Raw genomic sequence first — 16,530 nt, forward strand, 5'->3', positions numbered from 1 at the left:
ATGATTTGTGTGAGGACATCAGACATGCTAAGATTGTTGGAGAGAGAGCAGACTAGAGCTCAGACTGGCTGCTTATAGCTAAGTGACCATGCAGCACAAACCATAGTTATGAGAAAAGGTGGGCAGGCCTTACAAAGAGGAGTCACCAGGTAACAGAAATACATTTTGTCATTGCAGAATGTGTACAGTGTGGCCATGTACTAAGAGGAAGCGTTCAGCCTGCCTGAAGGATCGACTGTGTATCTGGTACAAAGACAGTTTATTTTGGATGTCCACTGGCAACCCCAAAGCTGAAGTGCCAAAGATGAGTCATCAGCATCAGGTCCTTCCTATTTCAGGGAAGAAACGTCTTCTTTGCAAGGCACTGTATATCACAGAATCACAAAATGGTAGGGGTTGAAGGTACCTCTAGAGACCATTAAGTCCAACACCCAGCTGAAGCAGGTGAACTCAGATAAAGTCACACAGGTGTCAGGGTGATTTTGAAAACCAGAGAAGGAGACTTTACAACCTCTCTGGGCAGCCCATGCCAGGACTCTGTCATCCTTGCTTTTCCTTGTGTTTAAATGGACCTTTTTGTGTTCCAGCTTATGTTCATTACCCCTAGTCCTACCACTGAACTCTACAAAAGAAAGCATCACTCCATCTCTCAACACCCGTCTTTGAAGTATTCATATGTGTCGGTAAGGTTGCCCCTCAGTCGCCTTTGGGAAAAGAGCATCAGGTCTCACAGCTATTTCGTGTAGAAGAGATGTTCCAGTCCTTTCATCATCTTAGTGGCCCTCCACTGGACTTTTTCCAGAAGTTTCTTATCTCTCTTAACTAGAGAGCCCAGAACTGGACAAATATTCCATATGTGGTCTCAGAAGGGCAGAGTAGAGGAGGACCTCCCTCAACCTGCTGGCAACACTCACCATCTATTAATCCGCATCTGTTCACTCTCCTTGGTGAATCCATGTTGAGTTCCCCTGATAACCATCTTTTCCTTTGTGTGCTTAGAGATGACATCCAGGATGAGTTGTTCTATCACTTTTCCAAGAATGGAAGTGAGATTGAGCGGCCTGGAGTTTCCTTGCTTGCCTTTTTTGAAGACAAGGAGTAACATTGGCTTTCCTCCAGTCCTCAGGAACTTCACTTGTGTCAAGCAGTTCTTCGATCAGGATACATCTTGCACAGGTGTCCTCTCCACTTCTGCTCTGAAGACGTCACTGGTGTAACTTAATAAGAAATAGAGACTGTGACAAATGGCTTGTACTGAACAAAGAGCTGTACTAAGATCATTTCTATGTATATCAGCTTGAAAAAATGATCTTTAATAATAATTATGGTGATAACATTGTCATTTCTGCAAGATATAGCATATGTCAACTCTTGTGATATAAAAAGATATTTTCACTTCTGAGAGAGCTGTTATGATTAGTTACTCTTAAATAACTAAAATATTTATTATAGAGAAGCACAGTCCATCTCTCTTACAGGAGTTAGTTGTTCACTGCAAAACAAATTTGTCTTAATCTTAACTATTCATTTTCTTTTTGTCCACAACAATGTTTCACATCCTGATTCTGTAGTTAGCATCTGTTTAGTAAAGTTTATTTTTGTTGAAATCCATCTCATTATTTGTGATAGCAAAAATGAAAAATACTTGGAAGAACAGATTATTTAAGAAACGACTTGCCTTTTATATTTGCACACAGAGCCTGACACAACAGGCTCAGGATGTGAGCAGTACCTCTTCTCGAATCCAAGTGAAAATCTGATTAAGTAGAAAAAAGGGAAGTGAATGGAAAGCAATATAAAATACCAGTAAGATATGTTCAGACATGGAATTTCACTTTCTTTTGAAAAATATTAAAGGAAAGCTGTATAAAAAACATTAGAACTATTAAAAACTGAGTAGAGTTTTTATAACTTTCTTCAAATATGATGGTCAGGAGAGTAGAGAAGGAGGGAGAAAGGAGCTTGCTTTCATTTTTCAGAAGGCAGAAGAACCAACAGATCTGCAGGTGTATCCTTAAAGTGGATGGTAAATATATCTTGATCTCAAAGTCCCTCAAGCACTAGAAATGATTTTTTTTTGTTTGTTTATTAAGTTAACAGCCAAACAGGAAAATGAACTGGAAGTAAATTTAATTACAAAAAACTATTTTATATTATTCTCACAATTAAAAAAACCCTCTAATTTCTCAGTGGACTACAGGACTTGATTCCAAATGCAATTGCTACATTCCTTGAAAACATACTTCACTTAAGATAAATGGAAGAAGAATTGCCTGATTTTATAATGATGTAATTATGACCTTTTTCCCTGTCTTTTCTTAAGGCTTACTACTTTTTAAGTTCGAAATAAATTTGGAAAATCTGTAGATTAATCCTAAACTGTAAGTAAACAAATTACACCAAAAGCTTTGCTTTGTCCTTGTTTCAGCTTTGCAAGAAGTTTTCAACTCTTTTTTTTTCTTCAGCTGGCCTGACAACAGTCAGTGATGAATCCTGGATGATTGACCTATTTTTACCGTCATTTCTGTAGGTAGTAGAGAGAATGAAAGTTCGTTATGCAGACCTGACTTATGCTCTTGACAAGTGATCAAGTGTCAATAATGTTAAGGCTCTTGGAGAGAAGTTTTTTGCTTTAGATCGTATACCTCACCTAGACTATTCCATCCTTTTAAAGTGGGCTTTTATGCTTATGTAGAGATGCTTTTCCTGTAAGTTTTCTGGCCTTGGTCCAGAAAGAATCAGAAATGAGAAATATAAGAAAAAAAAAATGTCATGAACAGTCCAAAGTATGAGATGAAGACTAGTTTCAGAGAAGTTTGAAAGATGGACAAGTTTTCTATGTATGGATGATCAGGACACCAGATGAGGATTGCATTTCTTAGTTGAGTGAACCAAAGAAAACACTTCTTAACTACAGATTCCATATGAAGTACAACACCAGGCCTTGAGTAGGATGTTTAATATGTACATAAAAGCAATTAATTACATGTTCGAAATATAAGGCTGAAGCACAGTCTTTCAGTACATCCAATCATATACAAAGTCCTAAGTGAAAACCAAGCAATTGTGAAAGATAAAAATGTCTGGCATCACAGTTGTTAACATGCAGGTTGGGAGCCAGACTATGATTTCATTGTTGCAGCTACATAGATTGCTCTTCTACTTCTCTGTTCTTGCCTTTATTTCAGCCCTTGTCTTTACCAAAAGTTTTCCCTGTCTGTTCTGCCATTCTTTTTCATAAAAGATATATGAGGGAGGACTTCAGCTTTTAAAGATTTTCATGATGATTTGGATGACTTGTCAATTCTACTTCACATAGGAGACATGCTGCATATCCTTGTCAAACGTCAGAGTTCACATGCACTTTCTCTTTTTCTGATAATCTTTATATCACATTGAGGACATAGATGAAGGAGTGTTTCAAGATGTAGTTAAGTCTGGATAATTTGCCTTGCCTATATGCAAAGAGCTTATTATGATCCAGCACAAATTTGAATCCGAGAGTGAGCATTTTAGGGATGGACAGTCTTGTAGAGCACCTCATGTCATTTTTGTTTACATGACAAGAAGGTCTGGAAGCTGTCAAAGAGATGGTCTTTCACAGTACATATGAGAGGTTGGACATGGAAGGATATTGAGCTGAAAAGAAGCTTTAACAGTTTGAAAGTTAGAAGACAAGCTGGCAGAGGAATGTGAGCTAGGAGAGGATTCCTTGATTCCTTAAGAAACTCAGTGTCAGCTCAGATAGCAATAGAATCATTATAAGACGGTGTAAGGGGTTGCATCTGTCCATTTTGCTCATGTCTGTGTAGCTGTTTCTCTGCATCAGGAGTGTTTGTTATCTGACAGTCCTTGAAGTCTCTGTATCTGCTCCATATGTCTGTAAATATAAAACATTGCCCCAACTTTGAAGGCCTGACATGGATGGGACATGAGAGTGCCACTTCTGTGCAGATTTGACAATGAAAGGCCAGAAAAGCAGGGAGTTTCAAGAAACAGGTGAAAACCAGCATACAGACCTGCTTTGGTAGGATTCCAACATTACAAGTGTCCAGCATAGAAAGCTCTTCCTAGACTCATGTCTGAATATTAGCACATGGGGACTGAAGTACAGGGATGTGAGAATGATGAAAAAAAAGTAAAATAAGCCTTTTTTAAGGGGGTTGTGTGTAAGTAGAGTGGCAAACAGTCAAGATTTCACTCCAATGTCATTATCTGGAGCATGCACACAGTGGTAGGTGGTTTTACAGGAAAGTTCTGTAAGTCCTGCTTTATTTGGAATGCTAAATAGATAAGGAAAGATAAGCTTCTGTGCTTGTCAGCTCAATGAAGGACACATGCAATGTAAGTAAAAGTGGTGAACAAGACATACATTTGGAAACAGAAAACAAGAAGTCTATAAGCAGGTGGTGGTAAAGAAGGGGGTACTGTGTTTCCCCTTTTACCCTCCCAATAGTCTGTATTAGTAGGAATGCTTGAAAGATCTTAGGGCTTAGATGGTGATTTTTTCCTTTTGATTTTTTTACTAGGAAGTGAGATGGTGGGAGATAGGATAGATGTGGTGTCTGAGGAAACTCAGTGTCCACCCTTCCCAAAAGAAATGAGGGAAGAGTGAAACAGGAGAATGTTGGCACCCTACCAATCCTACCAACGAAAGGAGGCAAAGGAGAGTGAGAGATGCTGTTAAGCTTGCAGTAGCTGCCACTGGGCAGAAAAATTACCCAAACAGGTGTGATTCAGCTTCTGGGGAAAATCCTGAGAAAACACTATAAATTTTTCCTTCAGTCTATAGCTTTAGGTCAGCCAGTCCCTCTGTAATGGAACCTGAGCTGTCTGGAGGACAAAGCGCAGCAGCTGGAAATGAGAACGAATTTTGTGTAAAGGCTTGGTGGATCTCGATTCAGAGAGAGATAACACAGTGCCAGAATGATCTGCAGAGAAAAACAATTGTTTTGCAGCTGCAGGTGACTCAGGAAATGGGATCTGATCTAAACCAGGGTATCCGTGCTACAGAATTACCTGAAAGGATATTCGTGCAATGCATTTGGGAATGGAACAGTAAGACGTTTCTAAAACTGAAACTCCTATTCCCAGAGTATATGAGACCTTTTGGTATATATCAGCTTGCTTGTAAGCAGATGGATTGACTAGGTAAGGGATCACCTTATGAATAAAGCAAAATGAATTATGAGGACACTAAGAGTTAAATTACATCAAGATCTCAATCCAAATGCCTTGCTCAAACTCTTTCTACAGCCTTAACATTCTGGAGCTAGCTGGCTATCACATGCCAGTCAGACACTTTCCAGCATGAGTCACTCGGGTTTCCAAATTTGTCTTTCCAAAATAAAAATGAAAAATTCCAAATGTCTTACATTTTTCTATAGAAAAAAGGGGATGGAACATCAAGTGCATATAGTCCAAGAATTGTTTTCTGTTTCTTTTTACATCCCTAGTCTAGACAAGAGGTACTATGATGAACCTTGGCTTTGCTGCCAATACCAACAGCACTTTGTGGTCTCGTTACCTCACATCTGGCTAATTCCCAAGGACAGTCATAGCTAACGAGTAGCCCTTTCAATGGTCATTCCAGCAATTCATTTGGGCTACCCTTTCAAACAGCACGGAGAAATCTTAAGAGAGAAGGTCTTTTGTACTGGGCAATGTTTCACTCTCTGCATTTAAATGAGAAGGGCAGTCAGGTTGTAAAGATTTATATAAATGAGGGCATTGTACACTCAAAAGGAGGTTGGTATGTTTGATCTCAGCTGTTATTGATTTACCTTTTCCACACGATAACATTCATTAGGCAGGATAAGTATAGGCTGGTGCGTTCCATTTCAATTATCTACAGTTAAAATATAGACATTACACAGGGTGGAGCTTCAGTTTAGTTTCAGTGGGCTGAAGTGTGAAAAAATTTTCCTACCAAGCTGTTACATGGGATGACTTCTGAATTTTTTGCATCCTCTTCTGTCTCGTCCCTAACCTACTTCACCTTTTTTTTTTTTTTTAACATATTTTTCAATGTTGTTGAGTGCTTCTGATCAAGGGAATGGGAACTGTTATGATAGTTGAAATTTCCTTGTAACTTCACCACTGCTGTTACTGTCTTGTCATGTATGAGGCACATCAGTGCCAGTAAGGTATTGATCTTCCTGTCTGATAACTCCAAGCATCAGTGTCCCTAAAGGTTCATAGATTTATTATAGCAACCTTATGTAGATGACCTCTCAAACCTTTGAGAAAGGTTTGAACTACAGGATCTCCAGAGGTGCCTCCGCACCTCAGCTACTCTGACTGTCTGAATGTCAGCAGAGCAATCAATCTCTCTTTCTTCCTCGCAATGTACACAATGTAGGTATAGCATAGTGCTGCTACGCTGTGTTGTCCCAGAGGACTAAGTACTTTCAAAATCCACTTCTCTTGTTTTAGAGCAAAACTATGAGAAACAACAACAAAGGACAAAAATAATATCTCCTCAGAAATAATTTCTTTCTCACAATTGGCTTCAGAAGAGCCTAGAGTGACTTAGTCAGATTTAGATACGTAAATGGAAATTTCCAGAGCTAAGTGAGATGACTATTGCCCCAAATATTTTGATTTTTCAATTGAATCAATGCATGTCTCTCTAAACACTCTTTTCTTCCATTGGATAATGTTTTTAAAACATTAAGAAGTTCCCATAGTAAAACTCAAACACTTCATGTTAGATGTACTAATTAAAAATATATTTTCTTCCTACTTATCTCTTTGCTGAAATGCCACAATCTGAAATTTGCTTGCACATATCTGCAGGCATAATTGTGAAAGGATCACATCAGCTTTAAGTTCTTAATTTTAAGACTTGTTGAGTGTCCACAGCTCCTGTTAGTCTGTATTGAGGTGATGAATTCTCACTTCAATAAAACGTGGCTTCTCAAACTTCAGAAGTGTTTGAATACTTGGAAATATTAACCTTTTAGGTCCATTGCATATACAAATTACTTTGATACTGTAGGAATGTCCTTAGTTGTTAATATCATCTTAAAAATTTGAGTAGAGATGTATTTCATTGGACCAGACAAAAGCAATATGTTGTGTATGCTGCATAATGTAGCTGGTGTCTGAGAGCTGTAAAATAATACAGGATTGTAAAAAAATTACAAGCAATGTCTTGTACTTTGACTTGTATTTCAAACTGTAAGCACTGAAAACATGACCTTTTCTTGACTATTTTGCCAGACAGAGAGATGGACAAGCTTATAATAAGGATATGCACTGATTAACAAACTCCAACCTTATCTGAATGTACTTTATAAGAAGAAGCCATACTTTCCTTTTCTGGAGAGGAAGCACAAAGTCACAGGCATTCCTTCTCAAGCTCCTTCTCCTATGCATCTGCTCTTGTAACTTCTTTTCTCTTCATTCCTGGCACTGCAGCAGTGAGCTGGTGACACTAAATTTCACTTCAGTTATGCTTCCAGTTCAACATCCAGAGCCAGGCAACAATAACTTTTTTGTAAGAAAAAGGTTATACTGTCATACATGGGCATGCAGGTGATATACCAGCCATCTTGGAAGTGAATAAACCTTTTAGCATGGCCTTTCCACTCTCAGCACTCCACGTGGTTCAGAGATTTAGGGCAGTGAGACACTCCCTGTCCTGGTCATCTTACCTGAGAGCCCTCATGCTCTCAGGCCACAGAAACCAGATATTTCTATGTCAAGTCCACGCAGCTATTATCTAAGTCAGAGTCTTAATTTAATACTAAAAAAAATAGGAGATTGTTAACGACCCTGGACATGTTATACTGATGTTGACTATTATGTACCTGATTTGTGGTAAGACTTTATCAGTTTTAATAATTACAATTTCATTATTACAATTTCTGCTTGATTGATGTGCTCATGACTAGATATGTCTTTACAGGAGAGTATTTTTAAATATGCAAACAGTATAATTCTTTAAAGGTCTGTGGGATCTGGTCTTTAAGAAGCATGATGAATCCTGGAAGATGCTTTACTTTTTTTAATGAAAAAGGGATGTATGAGAGAAAGGTAATAGCATGATTTTTAGAATTTACTTTGTTGTAGATGACATACTATGGCACATACATTGTGCAATGAGTATGTTTGAGCGGGACTGGACATGTTCAACTCTTGAATTTTTTCCTTAGACTTCTTAGCTCCAGGGAAAGATGGCCTCTGGTATTTTTCCCATAATGTCCTATATGCTTTGCCTTCATGTCTCAGTTGGGTGCTGTGCCTCTTTGGGGAAAGAATCAGGGACAAAGTTTTGCATTCCTCTTGTCAATGAAGCTTTTTTATCTTGCTACCTAAAAAGCAGGACAGGCTCCAGATGGTGAAGACCTGGAGACCTGTCTTTCCTCCACCCCAATGAGGTAAGGCAGATTTCCAATGGCTTGAACTGGCAGGCTGGAAAAATGACTTGTTCTTTTTTGCCAACCATTTCCTTGTCCTGTAGTCCTCTGGTGTTGCATACTGAATTGTTTTTATCTGTGCTGGACAAAGTTTTTGCTATGCAGCTGATGGATAACTGTATGGCATCTACAGGTTTTGCACCCAGTTGGGTATCCTGCGTTCAACTACTACATGAGGTGAAACAGATTTAATGTGAATGGTTCTTTATCTGTCCTCTCCTCAGTTGCACAGGGGAATGAGAGAGGGTTATTTTCTGGATGGAGAGCTATTTATTTTTGTTGAGCCTCTGTCACACATGTTGTGCAATTGCCTTCTTGGCCTTCCTTCCACTTTTCCAGTATGCACTTCAGTGGAAGTCTTGGCACATCCTGACAATGTGACGGTGCTTATTACTCATGAGCATATTGTCTGACTTTTGATTGAATGTCAGCACTTCTTTGATCAGGTTCCTTCTGCCTGAAGTAATTAGGAGAGGAATGACACACCTCTCCATGAGCCTTGGCTGGCCTTTAGCCCTGTATCTTTTCAAAGAGGTTTATCATGCAATTTAACTGGTGTAAAGTCATGAGGAACTTGGAGAGTTCAGGAGATAAAGATCTTAACACTCCTGTGAGAAAAGCCATTCCTATCTGACTACAGGCTGTATCAGGGATGTATTTGTGCCTGGTTTACTTGAAGTATATCCTGAGTTTTGCCTCTTCAGGATGTGCAAAGTGACAATTTTTCATTTAACATATTTAATATTTCTTCTCCGTTCCAGGCTGGACTGGCTACTGGTTTTATTTCTGAGTGTTTCTGTCACTTGTTCTATACTGATTTTCTCTTGCTCTCTGTTTTACTATTCATCAAAGACCAGAACATACACAGCCTCCAGCAGTTCTCCTAATCTGTGGTAGCAGACTGTATGCCTGCCCCATTCTGTGTATTTTTTTCCTTTAGCATGGAATATCCAGTCACAGGAACAGACACCAAAAAAAAGGAGCTCTTCTGGATCACATCTTTCCCTTTCTACAGTAATCTTTATCTGTTCTTCTTATTTCTTTTCCTTCTCCAGAAACTTGCTAGGTGGGTTTAAAGACAGCAGTGGTGTATCCTTGAAACTTTTATTTTTTATCAGGGAAAACTAGCTGTTTTGAAAAGCTGTCAATGTAAATTACTTCCCACTAGCATTGCTGTAGGTTGTAATTAGTTCAGACAATCAACTTTTATATATAACTAGTATCAATTTTTTAAACAGTGTGTTCCTGAACATGTTTTTCTGCACATGGGCAACTGGGTTTGAAGTGGTTATTCTTCCAAAATTTCTGCTTTTTCTTATTTCCCATATGTTTTCTGTAGTGTTGTGGTTTAAAGCATTTTACAAATCAAACCTAGCCTCTTTCTTTGTTTGAGGTTTCTCTGATGGTGAAGAGAAAACATGTGTGTATGTACATGCTGGTGCACGCTTGTATGTAGGCAGTATTATGGCAGAGGTGGTGGCTAGAAGCAAGTGTTGTGGTCCTTTGGATCTGCCACTGGTATGTATTAGTAGACAGTATCTTTTTAGTTTTAAATTCAGGAAAGCTTGTTTCTTTTCATTGTATTATTTCTCTGAGCTGGGATAATCTAGTAAAAGGGCTTCATATGTCCAGGCTAATATCCTTAGAAAAACAACTTGTTGATTATCATAGTGATAAGGCCAGGCAGTGGGATTAAAGCAATCACAGTATTAATTCATGATTTAAAAAAAAATAATCTACTCTGGGGCAAATCTGTTGGCAAATATTTCTCTTTCTCCAACCTTTTCCTTCAATAAATTTAAATTTTGTTAATTTTTTTTAATCTCTCAAAAGTTAATTTCAAGTTATTGCAGAATTGGAGACATCCCTAAACCTAGACTTTCTTTTCTGCCCTTTATCTCCATCATCTCTAGGTTCACATGTCACAACCATGGTAACATTGCCAGAATCTGGCTTCACTTTGCCAATAACCTATTCATGCCTTAATCCCTTTGCATTTCACCTCTCCAACTGCCTGCTACTGTGGTCTTCCTAGGTCCTATCTTTCTAATCATCTTCTGCAGTGAAGCTGGTTAAACAATGGGAAAAAAAAAAAAAAGTGCAAACTTACATCTGGTATAAATCAATGAAACTTCAGTGATCCCACCGTTGGCACTTGAATGATGTCGATTTTATGCCAGTCTAGATTATCTGGCTCAGAATAAGTCACAATTCTTTGCATTTTGATAACTGCTAGACAGAAACCATTCCTGTTCATTATTTATGTACATTTAAAAATGGATTTTTGTTAATATCTCTTCAGTGAATGGTGACATTCGGTATGGATTCACCTAGAAACAGGGATAGTACTATGTGGAAAGAAAGAATATTTGTTGCTCATTATTCCTAACTTGTTTGTTTTCTATTTCTTGAGCAGTTCGGTAATGACTCAAAGCTAGCTGACTGCTAATCATAAACAACTAATAGCCATTATTCTGTGTATATGGTGGAAATAGATTTGCATAAATTATGGGACAATTAGCTATGTCAAATTCTCAAAATTAAAGAGATTCTTGCCAATGATTCACTGATAGAAAAATACAGCTGAAGCCTTCAATGCTTTATTCACAATGACTCTTTTGTCCAGTTCTTTCACAGAAAATCTGACTACTAAAAAAAGGTTTAGCTTTTTTTTAGACCAGCTGCTTGTGCCACTATCCAGCTCCTCTGTCTAAAATTTCTTTTTCGCTTGTACATCTCCCTATTCAGACATTGCACTGACATCCACCCTCTCACCAACTCCTCCTCTATTTACTTGCTCTGAAGTTTTTCAAAGTAGTGATATCTTGGCATTTTAGTGAGGAGATGGATGACGCTGACGTTTGCCCCATGTCAGGTATCATAGAATAACTGAGCTATGAAGGCATCTCTGGAGATCATCTAGTAAAAATCCTGTGCTCAGACCAAGATCAACTGGAGTACATAAGTGTATATATTTTACTGTCTGTAAATAGAGTAGAATCATAGAATCATAGAATGGTTAGGGTTTGAAGGGACCTTGAGTGATCATCTAGTACATCTCCCCCTGCTCAAGCTGATCCACCTAGTCAGGTCGCATAGAAACATGTCCAGATGGGTCTTGAAGACCTCCAGGGAAGGAGACTCCACAACCCCTCTGGGCAGCCTGTGCCAGGGCTCCCTCACCCTCATAGTGAAATAGTTTTTTCATATGTTTAAATGGAACTTTTTGTGTCCCAGCTTTATCCCATTACCCCTTGTCCTGTTGCTAGCTACAATAGAAAAAAGGCATGTCCCAACCTCCTGACACCCACCCTTTAGATATCTGTAAATATTAATGAGATCCCCAGAGAGTAGGTTGTGGTCTTTCCACAACAGTTTGACTAGAGAGGAATTCATTGTACTTTGACTGCCTTCACGTTGCTAATGTGGTTAATGCAAAGGACTTCTTGTCATACCTTCTCCAGTTAGTGCTGAACAAGCCAGGTCCAGCCAGAAGCACTACGGGTGCTCCGCACTGCACACTGCCATGGGGGAACCCTGGCACTGCAGCAATACTGCTTTGGGTGCTCAGCAAGCCTGTGTGCCCAGGCACAGCATCAGAGGCTATCATGTAGACATGACCAGAGACCTGAAGATGTAGGATTGTCAATCACCTTATAAGCCCCTGAGTCCGTTCCTGTCTTTTTGAATGCACCTTCATACTGAAAAGCACATGTCCATTTCATGTTATCCTGAGCATATTAGGAAATGTTCAATGGTTGCATGTATTTTAACTATATATATATATATATATATATATATATATATATACAAATGCACATGATATTCTGGGACAAATCTTTTTAAGAGAGTTGACTTGGACTCTATTTTTGAAATTGCAATTCAATGCATAGTTAATTGCTGGCCCAGCTGATACCACTTATTTGTCTCACTTCCCGAATTAAAGGCACAATCAAGTAATAGGATGTCTAAGTGTCATTATTTGCAGATGAGCTTGATTACAGACGCAAAATATAGAAAGAGGGAAAAATATTCAAAATACTATGTTTTCCTGCATATTCTATATTGGATAACTGAAACTATCTTTGACTATGTTACTTCTGGATCTTCTGGAGAATATGATATTAAACAAGAACATTAAAAACAAAGCCTCTACAGATGCTCATAAAAAATAAGCAAAGCAAAACAAAATTCCCAGTGTTATTTTTATTTCATATTACCACTAAAGAAGAAAGAAAACAGTATACTAAAGCAGGCTAATCTGGAAACCTGCCTAGACTGGCAAGTTTGGCAGCTGGCATATTTCATGTCTCATTAACACTAAATGAACAAACCTCAACTCTTGATAAAAACTTTAAATTTTTCTTGGAGTTGTGTTAAAAGACCTCTCTTCAGAAGCTGGTAGAATATGGTCAAATCACTGGATATCCTTAATTAGCATAACTGTTTCTAGCAGTAAAGTGGATAAGCATATAAAGAGGGTCTAGATCCGGGACAACAGTGCAGTTTCCATTAGTTTGAAATATAATAAGTAAAAGAAGAACTTATCTGTGTCTCCTTGCTCCCAGATATCACTTGGCTACATGTGCATACATTGCTTGATACTGAGGTTCACCTGCTTAATTGATTTTTAAGAAATACCAATTGTCTTTGTGTTGCACTACTGAATCAATCTGTGTTACCCTGTGCTAGTGAAGAAGAGATGGTTTCTGTCTCTATTTGCTTTCTGTAAAGAGAAGCATTACATACAGAGACAACTGAATGGACTATATCTTTAGATTAGGAAGAAGTGGAAATGGTAACAGGAGTTATGTTTGCTTTCCTTTTTCTATTGCCATCACTCATTTCAGTTGCCATGGACTGTAACTGCTCAGACTGATTAACTTGCACCTTGGCTGCAGAAATGTTAAGTTTCTTTTCCTGTTTCAAGTTAAAGTTGCTCAGAAAGAAGTCAGGGATATATTAGTTTTTTCATAGTGATAATAAAATGTTATAAAGACTTTTCACTAAGTATCTCTGCTGTGTCTAATCTTTGTTTTATCTGGCAAGCATTAAAAGTGAGATCCAAAATGAATGATTATTGCTGTCCTTGTGAAAACCAACACAACATTAATTTGTTAGCCTCCTAGAAAAACCATTTTGTCAGGGTCAGCACTGGCACCTCTGAAGACTCCAGGTACATCAAGCATGGGCAAAGCTGAAGCTGCAGAGTCTATGTGTCCCTGGGACAATTTGTTTTTTCTCCCAGGGCAAGTGAGGGTAAACCCTTGGCCTACCCCGTCTTGTGCTTTCAACACTCTCCTGGTTGCTGCTCAAAAAAGAAGAGGGAAACACAGATGGTTCAGGGAGAGAGTGGCTAGGAGGGGAGGAATGAAGAGGAGGAGCATTGGTTAGGGAACAGACAAGAGGTAGATTTGGATGAGAGAAAAAGAAGGCAAAAGACGAAAAGATGAAATGGGGAAAAGGGAAAACTGGGACAGATTGAGGAGGGGATAAGGGCAGGGGCAGACTGAGAAAACGGTGATATGAAGCATGGAATAAATAGGGAAGGACTTGAAATAGGGAAGGACTACTGCCTCTAGAATCATAAAACCATTGTGGCTGGAAAAGACCTTTAAAATCATTGAGTCCAACCACTAACCTCACACTGCCAAGCCCATGATCCTCAGCACCTCATCTACATGTCTTTTAAATATCTCCAGGGATAGTGACTCAACCACCTTCCTTTGCAGACTGTGGCAGTGTTTAACAACCCTCTCAACAAAGAAGTTTTTCCTAATACCCAATCTAAATCTCCCCTGGTACAACTTGAGGCCATTTCCTCTTGTCTTATCATTCATTATTTCAGAGAAGAGACTCACCCCCACTTCACTACAACATCCTTCAGGTAGCTGTAGAGAGTGATCATGTCTCCCCTCAGCCTTCTTCAGTCTAAACAGTCCTAGTTCCCTCAGCTGCTCCTCATTGTTTTCTAGACCCTTCAGCAGTTTTGCTGCCCATCTCTGGACACACTCCAGCACCTCCATGTGTTTCTTTTAGTAAGCGGCCCAAAACGGAACATAGTACTCAAGGTACAGCCTCACCAGTACTGACTACAGGGAGACAATCACTTCCCTGGTCCTTCTGGCCACACTATTGCTGATACAAGCCTGATGTCACTGCTCTTTTTGGCCACCTGAGCACGCTGCTGGCTCATATTCCCCCAGGTCTTTTTCTGACTAAGGACTAAGCTGTCCACTGAACAGATTTCCAGCCACACATTCCCAAGCCTGCAGTGTTACATATGGTTGTGGTGGCCCAAGTGCAGGATGGGCTTGGCATTTGGCCTCGTCGAACCTCATACAGTTGGCCTAGGACCATTGCTCTAACCTGTCCAGGTCCCTCTGAAGAGCCTTTCTGTCCTCAAGTGGATTTACACACTGACTCAGCCTTGTGTCATCAGCAAAATTTCTGAGAGTGCACTCGATCGCCTCATCCAGATCAATGATAAAGCTGTTAAAACAGGCCCCAGCACTGAGCCCTGGAGAACACCATTGGTAACAGGCTGCCAACTGGAATTAGTTTCATTCACTACGACTCTCTCGGCCCAACCATCCAGACAGTTTTCCACCCAATGCACAGTGGGTCCATCCAAGCCATGGGTAGTAATTTTCTTCAGGAGGATACTGTGGGAGACTGTGTTATACACTTTATTAAAGTCCAGGTAGACACATCCACAGCTTTTCTCTCATCCACTAAGTGGGTCACGATGTCATAGAAAATCAGGTTACTCAAGCAGGACCTGCCTTTCATAAAGCTATGGTGACTGGGTCTGAACTCTTGATTATCCTGTATATGGTGCTCAGTATGATCTGTTCCATAACCTCCCCTATTACTGATGTAAGGGTGATAGGCCTGTAGTTCCCAGGATCTTCTTTTCCAGCCCTTCTTATAGATGAGGGTCACATTTGGCACAATGGCATCCTGGCCTGTATCAGGAACAATATTGTCAGCAGGAGTATTGTCAGCAGGAGGAGGGAGGTCATCATTCCCCTGTACTCTGTTTTGGCGAGGCTGCACCTCAAATACTGTGTCTGGTTTTGGGCCCCTCTCTACAAGAAGGACATTGAGGTGCTAGAAAGGATACAGAGGTGGGCTACCAAGGGGTCTGAGGTTGTTTAGCCTGGATAAAAGAAGGCTCAGGGGAGATCTTATTGTTGTCTACAACTACCTGAAAGGAAGTTGTAGAGAGGTGGGGGTCAGTTTGTTCTCCCTAGTAACAAGCAATAGAACAAGAGGAAATGGCCTCAAGTTGCACCAGGGGAGGTTCAGGCTGGATGTGAGGAGGGATTTCTTTCCTGAAAGGGTTGTCAGGCACTGGAATGGGCTGCCCAGGGAGATGGTGGAGTCATTGTTGATGGAGGTGTTTAAGAGGAACTTAGGGAATTGGTCTAGTGGTTGATAGGGCTGGCCCAAAGGCTGGACTTAAGGGTCTTAAAGGTCTCTTCTAGCTGAAACAATTCTATGATTCTAACATCCTTGTAGATCAGGTGCATTGACAATATATTCCTTTGTGTTGAAAGAGAGGGATCACTGTTCATGTTGATTTGTATGAATAGTCTGCAAACATGATGTACTAACATTCTCAAGCCTCCTTCAGGTTATTGATGAAGCTGTTAAGCAGGACAGGTTCCAGGATAGTCTCCTGCATTACTCCTATTGGCTTTCATATTGAGTACAACTCACCTGCAGAACCTAATCATCCAACCATGTTATCCATCTGGTTGTCCATCCCCTCCTTCCATTGGTGCCAGCTTGGATAAAAGAATTCTGGGTGAAGACATTGTCAAATGACCTGCTAAATCTACTCTTCTCCCCTTGTCCACAAAATCAGTGATTGTTTTCATGGAAGATTGATGAGGTTGGTAAGGCATGATTTACACTTGATAAGTCCATACTGGCTGTTCCCAAGGAAATGGGTTCAAGTTGCACCAAGAGAGATTTGAATTGGATATTAGGAAGAACTTTTTCACTGAGAAAGTTATGAAGCATTGGAACGGGCTGCCCAGGGAGATGATAGGGTCACCATCTGTAGAGATATTCAAAAGACTCATAGATGAAGTGCTGA

The sequence above is a fragment of the Colius striatus genome, chromosome 1, assembly GCF_028858725.1.
Source record: "Colius striatus isolate bColStr4 chromosome 1, bColStr4.1.hap1, whole genome shotgun sequence".
Lineage (NCBI taxonomy): Eukaryota > Metazoa > Chordata > Aves > Coliiformes > Coliidae > Colius > Colius striatus.